General features: G+C 36.0%; 1 long non-coding RNA gene across 1 annotated transcript; it reads right to left on the bottom strand.

Moving 5' to 3' along the window:
* Positions 1 to 487: 487 nt before the first annotated feature.
* LOC149987622 (uncharacterized) lies at positions 488 to 3,413 on the bottom strand. Its single transcript, XR_016497854.1, has 2 exons — positions 1,934 to 3,413; positions 488 to 1,421 (listed from the first exon to the last, which is right to left on the bottom strand). It is a non-coding gene; the product is annotated as an uncharacterized LOC149987622 (long non-coding RNA).
* Between the last annotated feature and the right edge of the window lie 7,562 nt (positions 3,414 to 10,975).

Genomic DNA, 10,975 nt, shown 5'->3' with positions numbered 1-10,975 from the left:
TTTTCTCTATATTGGAAATTGGTAAAGCTACTGGAATTGAATTTGACGGAGCTTGTAAAATCGTTTCTTTCAATAGGTAAGATTTTTCTCCCAATTAGGCTAATATTGGTTCCTTGGAATTCACGTCTCTTAGAGGATCTTTCAACAGAAAGGATGTTTCCTAAAATTGTGTAGAGAACGGAACAGCTTGACACGGAACCGAAGCCTCCGTAATTGGTACCTCATTAAGATGCACAACCGATTCAGGTCTTATACTGAGTAAGGGGCCCATATCAGGACTTGGATTGGATGGCCCCATATTTGAATTCAATTAGCCCTTCGCTTCAAGATCACCCAAATATTGAATTGGTCCTTTTCCTATTTGTTGACTTCTTATAAGGACAGCTTGGACTACTTCTACCCGATGAACTGGTGAATCTTGAGGACCTGTCAGGGACAAGAACTCGATGAAAGCTAAAGAGTAAGTGAGACTTTTCTCAAAAAGAAATAGGACAAAATAGGAATATGTATATTAAGAAAGAAACTGGAATGGCTATTGCCAAAATACAAGAAAACTAAAGACCCTTGAAACTAGACTAGAAGCAAGAAAGGAGTTGACAAGAGTGAAGAGGGCTTCACTCTTGCCTCTATATATACTATCTAACTAGAAGCCACGTGGCGATGTTCTATAAGACCTCCAATATATGTTGACTTTCTAGGCCACATGCCTTTGCTTGCAAGGCAAGTTTTCTATGGATGGACCACGTAGTTAGCTTGTTCTTTAAGCTTCCAACATGCGTGGCACATGGCTAACTTGTTGACCAAGTTTCTAACCTAAAAGTCAACTATAGACTCCTATAAAGTCAAAGCAGTGTCTATGAAGCTTCTAAGAAGCTTCTCTAGAAGATATTACACAATTAACCTACTTTTACATACTTTTATCTATTCATATAGGTAATTATATGTATGTCCGTGACATTACCCCCCCTTCTAGGGACGAGTTCCACGAGGAGCGGTGATTATATATTGAGAAAATCTAATATGCGGCGAATTGTATTTGCTACATACTCTGATCTTTGTTCTCTTCGAAGATAGTTGATGGGTCCTCTTAGCCATCGATAGTGTCCCATTCCAGGGTGAGAAGACCACCCTGTTATTTGATCACTGTTGAGGCCTTCATAACTTCCTTCAAATAATACATTTGAAACACCATCAAGAGTCGTTCCTATCTCCAATAATATCACCAAACATCGAGAATCTCTTCCAAGGTCGTGATACCAAACGCGTTGTATCTCACCATCTATTCGAGGAAGAACATGTCGTTCTTGAGGGTCTTCATTTCGGTTGCGTCGTCTTGAAGGTTGTGACAATCGCAATGTCTCATCCGGTAAGTCAGCAAACGAAGGTTCTTGAGTTGAATCCGCTGGTTGTTGGCTCTCCATCTAATTAGCATCACAAAATGCAAAGAAGTTACAAACAAGGATAGGAAATTGAATGTTATCTTGCCTCAATCTTGTCTCTTTTATAAGAGAGGTTTTCATCTTGGTTTTGATGGATGTCGTTGATGAAAAACTTTGACTTTAGCTGATGCATTTGCTAGATTCCTGGATGGCTCCCATGTGCGCTCACTAATATCATATCCGCACCAATGAACAAGATATTCCAGCTTATTTCGGAGCCGCCTTGAGTCTAATATCTCTTCCACCTCAAATTCTTCATTATTATCTACTTCTATAGGAGGCGGTGGCATTTGTCTTCTTCCTTGTATATCCACTGTCTTATATGGTTCAAGAAGAGACACGTGGAATACAGGATGGATCTTCATTGACTCCGGTAGATGTAACCGATATGCAACTGGGTTGATCTGTTCAGAAACAGAAAAGGGGCCAAGCCTACGATAGTCCAATTTGTCACAAGGTCGAGTGGTCTTGATATTGCGACGAAGTAGCCATACCTTATCACCCACGTTGAGTTGTGGTTGCTCTTTACGATATACATCTGCATTTATCTTTTGTCGTTCTTGAGCTTTCTTCAACTGCGCCTTCATTATTGCATGTAACTCTGACAACCGATTTGCCATATCTTCTGCTGCAGGATTATCAACTTTTGAAAAATCAAAAGTATCAAGTCGTGGATGATAGCCATAATTGGCAAAGAAAGGTGTTTGTTGCGTGGAGGAATGTACCGTATTATTATAAGCAAACTCTGCCAATGGTAGAAGGTTTGTCCAATCATTTTGTTGGTAGTTGATGGTACACCTTAAATACTGTTCCAAGACTTGGTTTACGCGCTCTGTTTGTCCATCAGTTTGAGGATGGAAAGCTGAAGATAGCTTTATGTCCACTTTTAAAATCTTGAAAAGAGTCCTCCAGAATCTCGACACAAATTGAGTTTCCCTATCCGATATGATATCTTTAGGTAATCCATGATAGCGATAGATATTATCAATGAAAAGCTTAGCTGTTTCTTCACCTGTGATAGATTTTGTACATGGCATAAAATGTGCCATCTTGGTGAAACGATCTACTATCACAAATATAGAATCATAAGATCTTGAGTTTGGAAGATCTGTGATGAAATCCATAGAAACAGAAGACCATGGTTGTTCTGGTATAGGTAATGGCTGAAGAAGTCCGTAAGGTCGATGTCGAGGAATTTTTGATCTTGAACAAATATCACATGATTGTACAAAGTCTTTGACTGACTTCCACATTTGTGGCCACCAAAAATCTCTTGATATGAGTTCCAGAGTCTTATTATATCCAAAGTGCCCTGCTGCTGGAAAGTCATGACGTGCTTGAAGAACACGCAAACGTGCTTTTCCTTCTGGAACATATAGGCGTCCTTCAAAATATAATAGATTATTCTTGAACTCGAACTTAGAAGAATCATGAGACTTGGAAGAATTATTCTCGATATCATGAACAAGAGGGTCTGAGGACATACTGGACTGGATTTGCTTGAGAAAAGTTGAATCAACAGTCAATGTTGATTTCACTGCTCGGAGATGAAATTGCTCCGGTTTCAAGAAGACCGTTCTTTGTTGCTCAAAAGCTGCATCTCCTTCTTTTGGTGCAAAATAAGAACGTCTAGACAGGGCATCGGACAAACCTTGTTGTTTTCCTGGCCGATAAGTGATAATGAAGTCGAATCTTGACAAAGACATACTCCAACGAGCTTGACGACGATTCAACACGCGTGCTGACATGAAATACTCGAGGTTCTTGTGATCTGTATACACAGTGACTGGACTAGAAGCACCTTCTAGATAATGACGCCATTCTTGAAAGGAATCCACGATTGCAAGAAGTTCTTTATCGTGGATCTCATAATTGATCTCGGCTGCTGAGAATTTTCTTGAATGAAAAGCTATCGGATGAAGTTTGTCATCTGTTCCCATTTGTGATAAAACTGCACCCAAGGCAAAATCCGATGCGTCTGTTTCCATAAAAAATGCCTTGGAAAAATCAACACGATATAAGACTGGTGCAGAGACAAACGATGTCTTCAAGGCTTCAAATGCTGCTTCCGCTTCTTGATTCCATTGGAATTTATCTTTACTAGTCAAGCGTGTAAGTGGAGCTGCAACTCGTGAGAAGTCTTTGATGAAGATCCGATAGTAATTGGTAAATCCCAAGAAACATTGGACATCTCTCACAGTCTTTGGAATCTTCCAATCCATGATTGTTTGGACTTTCTTAGAATCCATCATAAGACCATCATTTGAAATGATGTATCCTAAAAAGTCAACTTGAGTAGTGTGAAATACACACTTTTCCATCTTGGCGTACAATCCTGCATCTCTGAGTTTTTGTAATACTTGACGAACATGTATTTCATGTTCTTCAACATTCTTAGAATAAATCAGGATATCGTCTAGGTAGCAGACGACAAAATTGTCTAAGAATTCACGAAATACATCATTCATGAGATGTTGAAAAGCAGCTGGTGCATTCGTGAGTCCAAAAGGCATGACATTATATTCAAAATGCCCGTACCTGGTTCGAAACGCAGTCTTCCATTCATCTCCTTCTTTGATCCGTACTAGATTATATGCTCCTCTTAGATCTATTTTTGTATAGATCTTAGCTTGATTTAACTGGTCAAGGAGTCCTGATATCAAAGGTAATGGATACCTGTTCTTGATTGTGATCTTGTTGAGTCCTCGATAGTCAACACACATTCGTAAAGATCCATCTTTTTTCTTTACGAATAAAATTGGAGCTCCTGCTGGAGATTTTGAATGGCGTATGAAATTCTTCGCTAAATTCTCGTCAATATATGTCTTGAGTTCAGCCAACTCATCTTGCGATAAACTGTAAATTGGTCCAAATGGTGGCTGAGTTCCTTCCTTGAGATCGATTGAACAATCGTATGGGTGATGCTCAGGAAGAATATCTGCATTCTTTTTCTCAAAAACGTCTTGATAATCCTGATATTGACTTGGAATGCCACTTGAAGTCTTTACGCTTTCAGAAATAAGTGCAGCATAAATAGCAAAAGTTGATCCTTCTTTTGCTGCGTGTATAAATGCTTTTACACCTATAGGTGTGAGTTTTACTATACTAGACTCATGGTTTTTTACTTGGTTAATAGAACTGTTACTAATGCTCTGAGGAAAATCAAGTTTACGAGAAATCCAATCTATTCGAGGATTATACTTTTCTAACCATGATAAGCCTAAAATTACTGGATTAGAGGGAGATCTAATTATATTAAAAATTACGCAACTACTATGACCATTTATTACTACATCTACAGGAAGTGTTTCGTGAGTTACATCTCCAGAAGACAACGGACGACCATCTATGACTTCTACGTGTACAGGTTTAGTTTTTTGTATTAATGATATTCTATGACATCTAGCAAATTCTTCATCTAAAAAACAAGATGAGGCTCCTGAATCTACCAAGGCAGAGGCTTTGTAATTATTAGGTCCTAAACGCACATCTATTATAAAACAAGGAGATGGTTTTGAGGAGAGGATAGGACCTTTATTAGAAGTTGTACAAGATTCCAGCCGCACGGTCCCTATTGTAGCTGGACGTACTCGTTTTCTGACATACTGTCTTCTTTGACATCCGTACTCCTCATTTTGTAGTTACGTCGCTTCTTTGGACAATGTTGAGCAGTGTGCTTAGGTTCTCCACAATATAAGCACAATCCTTCTTGTCGACGACGAGACTTTTCTTGCTCAGTAAGAGGTTTGAAACGTACCGCATCAATTTGCATATCCTCTACTTCCGAAGGTATGTGTTGAGGAGACGTCGGTGTTGCCATTGAATTGTAGTAACGTTGAGGCCTACTTGTGCGACTCTCCGATCGAAATTCAAAAAGTCGATTGTCGCACTTCACAACAAAGTCAATTGCTTGACTCAATGTTTGAGGATCAGGTAAATTAAGCATCAATTTCTTTACCTCATATTGTAATCCGTAGAGAAATTGACTCACAAGTGCGGCATCATCCCACTTGATATCAGTTGCAAGTTGTCGAAATTGCGAAGCATATAATGTTACTGATCGATTGCCTTGTCGCAAAATACGGATCTTGTTGGTTGCAACACGAATTGCATCATGTTCTCCAAACATGGATCGAAACTCCGCCAAAAAAGCCTCCAGATTATCCAATATTGGATCTCGTCGTTCAAGAAAAGATGAAAACCATGACAATGCTGAACCTGAAAGAAGTGTACCAATGAATCTTACTTGTGACCCTGGAGTTGGATAGCTCTGGGGTTGAAGTTCAATCACTAGTTGGACCTGATTGATGAATCCTCGAAACTTGGATCTGGTACCATCAAACTTCTCGGGCAAGGCAACTCTCGGTTCTCTAACACTCGAAGGGTGTTCCATTCTGGGAGAAGGGACATGGTTTGGTGCAGATGTTGAAGCAGCCCCAATCATCTCTATATCTTCACTTCCTACCATTCTTGTTGCTCCTTGTGGTGGTAAATTGAGTTGATGCATCGCAAGCATTAACTCCCTCAATTGTTCTTGCATCTGTGCCATTGCACTCTTCATTTCAACAAGCTCTGCCATAGTAGCACTTAGAAAAGAGAAGATGTCTAACAACGCTCAAAACAAATAGAAGAGAGGAATTGATAACAAAGAAAATACTAAGAACAATATCAGTTTAAAAGAGGGTAATCTGCAACTTCTAATGCGCTTATGTCTTATCAAGAAAAAGGGGTAATCCACTCTTAATCAAGAAAAGACAAAGCTCTGATATTGTAAGTGTACTCTTATCAATCTGTCAGGGACAAGAACTCGATGAAAGCTAAAGAGTAAGTGAGACTTTTCTCAAAAAGAAATAGGACAAAATAGGAATATGTATATTAAGAAAGAAACTGGAATGGCTATTGCCAAAATACAAGAAAACTAGAGACCCTTGAAAGTAGACTAGAAGCAAGAAAGGAGTTGACAAGAGTGAAGAGGGCTTCACTATTGCCTCTATATATACTATCTAACTAGAAGCCACGTGGCGATGTTCTATAAGACCTCCAATATATGTTGACTTTCTAGGCCACATGCCTTTGCTTGCAAGGCAAGTTTTCTATGGATGGACCACGTAGTTAGCTTGTTCTTTAAGCTTCCAACATGCGTGGCACATGGCTAACTTGTTGACCAAGTTTCTAACCTAAAAGTCAACTATAGACTCCTATAAAGTCAAAGTAGCATCTATGAAGCTTCTAAGAAGCTTCTCTAGAAGATATTACACAATTAACCTACTTTTACATACTTTTATCTATTCATATAGGTAATTATATGTATGTCCGTGACAGGACCTTGATTTATCTCCTCTATTTTTCCTTGGCTTTCGATCTACTGATCTCAATTATTGAAATTAAACAGAGCATTACATTGCTGATGAGTATTATCTACCTGCTTGTAATTTGTACATACTAACACATAATCATCACTGGCTCTAGAATTGGGACATTCACTGGCATAATGACCAATCTGTCTGCAACGGAAACAATGAAGTGGTCTTCTTGTACCCCCATCCGGCTTATTCGGTGTCTCCATCGATATATACCTATTAGGCTTGTTCCATGTAGGGTTAGAAAATGATCCTGGTTGTCCCATTTGTATGGAGGATACTTGATTCGATGATGCCGGTCGAGCATATTGCTGATACCTCTGTTACTCCTTCCTGTAGTTTCGGGGGATTGATATAAACCCCTGATTAAAATTGGAACTTTGAAAATTATTGAATGTTCAATTTTGACGATTAGATCGATTTCCATTCCATCCATATATATTTTCCATTTGAACTTGATTGACTTTCCACTGAGTCGGTGAGATCATGATCTGATTACTGAATTATTTTTGCCTTTGTAAATCCTAGCAGTCTTGAGTAGGGTGCTTTCCTCCGCAAAATGTACATTGAACACCCATTTGTCTAGGTGATGGACATTTCGTATCAAAATGACCTTGTCCCTTACAATTATTACACCATACATTAGGTCTCATATTAGAAGGCTTATGTCATTTCTCCTTATCTTTAGCCAAATTCACGGCCAATTCTTCCATTTTTTTTGTTAGATTTAATAGCAAGGCTTCATTTGGATCTTTAACAGTCGCATTTGTGAACAACTCCAATTGTTGATAGGTTGGCAATGTAAAATAAGGTGTCATCGTTATTGGCGCTATTGCTTAGAATGGTGTAGCATTAATTGGTTGTTGCAATATAACATTCTTCACATTGGAGGCAGCCATTTGTGGATAATTAACCATCGACACATTTTTCGGTTATATTTGTTGGCTTTCTAAACTTGGAATCATCGTGGCCCCCACTATTAATAATTGGTCATGATGACATTCTTTCTACACCTTTGCTCGTGCCAATGATGCCTCTATCCTAGCTGGTCGAGTCTCTTTTACAAACATTTTTAATTCTAGTAGATGCAAATTATTAATTAATATCGACAATATAAACGCATCTTACATTTGATTATTTGACCATTTACAAACTATATGCGTGATCCAACCATAATAAGACTCTACAGATTTTCCCACAAACATCCTGCTATTCATAAAACTTTCTCGAAGTCGATCTTCAAATCTAATTGGTCTAAAATGGGTTAGGAAGGCGTTGCTCAAGGCCTTCCAATTGAGAAATCTACCCACTAGTTATCGAATATACCATTCAAAAGCTATATCTTTTAAAGTTGTTGGCAACCATCTCAACCAAATGTCTTCAGTTCTACCATTATTAGCCACGTAGGCTGTCAAGAATTGAGATATATGGTGATCGAGATAAGAGCCCTGCCAACCACTAAAAGTAGGTAATGGTGCCACACTTGTAGTTTGGTCTCCTACTGCTCCTATTTGTACTGCAATTGGTACTTCTGGTACTCCTGCAACTATTGGTGTTATCACTAGTCTCCTTACTATTTGAATCTGAATTTTTCTTCTTTTGGTTTTTCTTAGACCTGCAATTCTTTTTTGTCATTCTTGTAGGATATTTCTTATGCGTAATCGCTCCTGTCTTTTTTTTGTTTGTCAATTAATTCTTTGATAATCCTCCCCTTCCATGATTATCACTCATAATCTTTCATTCTTCTCGGTAAAATCAATACTGCCTTGAATTATAACTCACATATTTGTAACCCTAAAATTGGTTCTTCTCACGTTTTCATTCAACATATAATTCCATCTCCTATATAATTAATTTCTAACATTTCATATTGTTATCATTTCCCCGGCAGCTGGGCCAAAATATTGTTCTCGTTGCATTCAAGCTTCAGTAGACCAAAGCAATTGAACTAATAGAGGTGGGTTCCAACACGAAGAAAGATTAGTTATATAAATTGGATCTGTTAGTGTCACAATTGATTGTACTTTGGCTATTTGAAATCAATTATCAAACTACAAAACACCGAGGCTTACTACTTCCATCTTAATTCAACCCATAATCCATTCTATGATTATCAATTCAACAATACTTCTCTTAATCACAATTCTTCATAAACAAATAATAAAGAAAACAAAGAGGTAGCACCAAGCATATCTCGGCTTACAACTCTCACAGTTTGGCTCTCAGCTTATGACTCTCAGTCTGGCTCTCGGCTTACCTTTCCTCCACCTATTTATCCTACCAAAAGATGATCCGTCGGTAAGCGGATTCCAAAGGTTATGACCCTTTGAATTCTTAACCATTTATTCTACTAACAACCTACTGCTACCAGTTAAACTGCCTAGCCATTAGTCTAATTCTCAAGATTATCAATAACCAACCAGTAACTTACCACAAAGTTTATTTATCTATTCTACAACCACGTTCACTTTTTATATTTCGTTTAAGATTATAAGTGTTAGTTAATGATAACTTAATTCTATATCTTTCATAGAATTCACAAGCTTCTTATGTATTTAATTCTCTATAATCTACAATGATTTTTTCTAAACATCTATAGCAACAAATAATATTTTCAAGCAAAAATCTAGAAATCCCATTTGTAGACTTTATTCTTAATATTCTACCTTTTATATGGTTTGATAAATCTTCATATGTCAAGATCAAATATTTTATTTGCCATAATCTTATTGGTATAATAATCAAATCAACAACCCACTTAAAATGAATAGCTTAAAGATATGTAGGATAGAGACTATTTTGGTATTATATTTTAAAATACATTTGACAAGTTTCAAACAATTCTACAAATAAAAGAACATTTTGATACATATTTTTTTTGCCAATATTACTCTTTAAGTTTAGCAGAAGTAGTCCAAATTTTCCTATGCTTAGTCCATAAACTATCATAAAATTCTTTTAGTAATTTTTGTTGCTCTTCTTTATTTCCTATCACTTTTTGTGGCATTCTAATCCCTTTCTTTGGTCTCTTCTATAAAAGTTCTTCTTGAAGTAAAAATCTATATGTTTTTTTTTCTTATTTGTTTAAATTATTCTATAGACTAATTTTTTTTATAGTAAAGGTATTCAAATAATAATTAATATCCATTAATTCTCCATCATAAAGTTCTTCAAAAAAATAACTTATCTTCTTTATTAAGATTTGATACTAAATAGAATTTTGATCCAACATCATCAATGTCTTCAACTATCTTATCTTTTCATTTATATCTTGCTTGAGACAATATATCCGCCACCAAATTGTCTTTTTTAGTAAAATATCCAAATTCTAGATTTAATGATTTGATATAAGAAATCTATTTTAATATTTTAATATTTATTATTGAATAATTAATAATCATTCCAAATAATAGCAAGCAATCTATTTCAATTACTACCACTATTTTAATCAAAAAATCTTTTCGAGCTTTCATAGTTGAAACAACTCCCTATGGTTTTCTTTTGACTTGAGAATATGCATGTTAATGAGTATTTAAAACTTTAGCTCTAAATCAAACTACAAACCTATTTCCACTAGAATCATCTTGACCCACAATCCACTCAATAGCAATAGGACTAGTATCCATAGTAAGTATTATTTGCCTATTACATTCATAATTAATTCTTCTTAAAATTGGATGTATCAATAATAATACCTTTAGCTTTTTCATTCTTTTAGTATACTTTTTTTTACTAATAATAATATTTAAATTATAAGAAATATAAAAATTTATATTTATTATTATACTTATATAATATATATATATAAATAATAAATTATCATTGACTAATACTTATAATCTTAAACGAAATACAAAAAGTGAATGTAGTCATCTGCAAATTGTAAAGCATTAGTTGAAGCTTCTAATGAAAAGGTTAGAGAATGGCCATGACTATTGCCATTTGCATTGTAAGTTGACAAAATAACTCATAGTTCAATAATAGAATATATACCTATTAAACTCATGATAGGTCAAAAACCTATTATACTAATTGAAGAGAAGGTATCGACTTGGAGTAAGCTACCATGGAAAGATAATTTGATAAGAGAGGAACTTTTAGCTATTAAAATTCAACAACTAGAACAAAAACTAGAAAATATGTAAATAATATTAGAAAGATTAAAAAGTACACAAT

The sequence above is a fragment of the Physcomitrium patens genome, chromosome 16 (genome assembly GCF_059467195.1).
Source record: "Physcomitrium patens ecotype Gransden chromosome 16, ASM5946719v1, whole genome shotgun sequence".
Classification (NCBI taxonomy): Eukaryota; Viridiplantae; Streptophyta; class Bryopsida; order Funariales; family Funariaceae; genus Physcomitrium; species Physcomitrium patens.
This window is presented reverse-complemented; position numbering and strand designations above follow the sequence as displayed.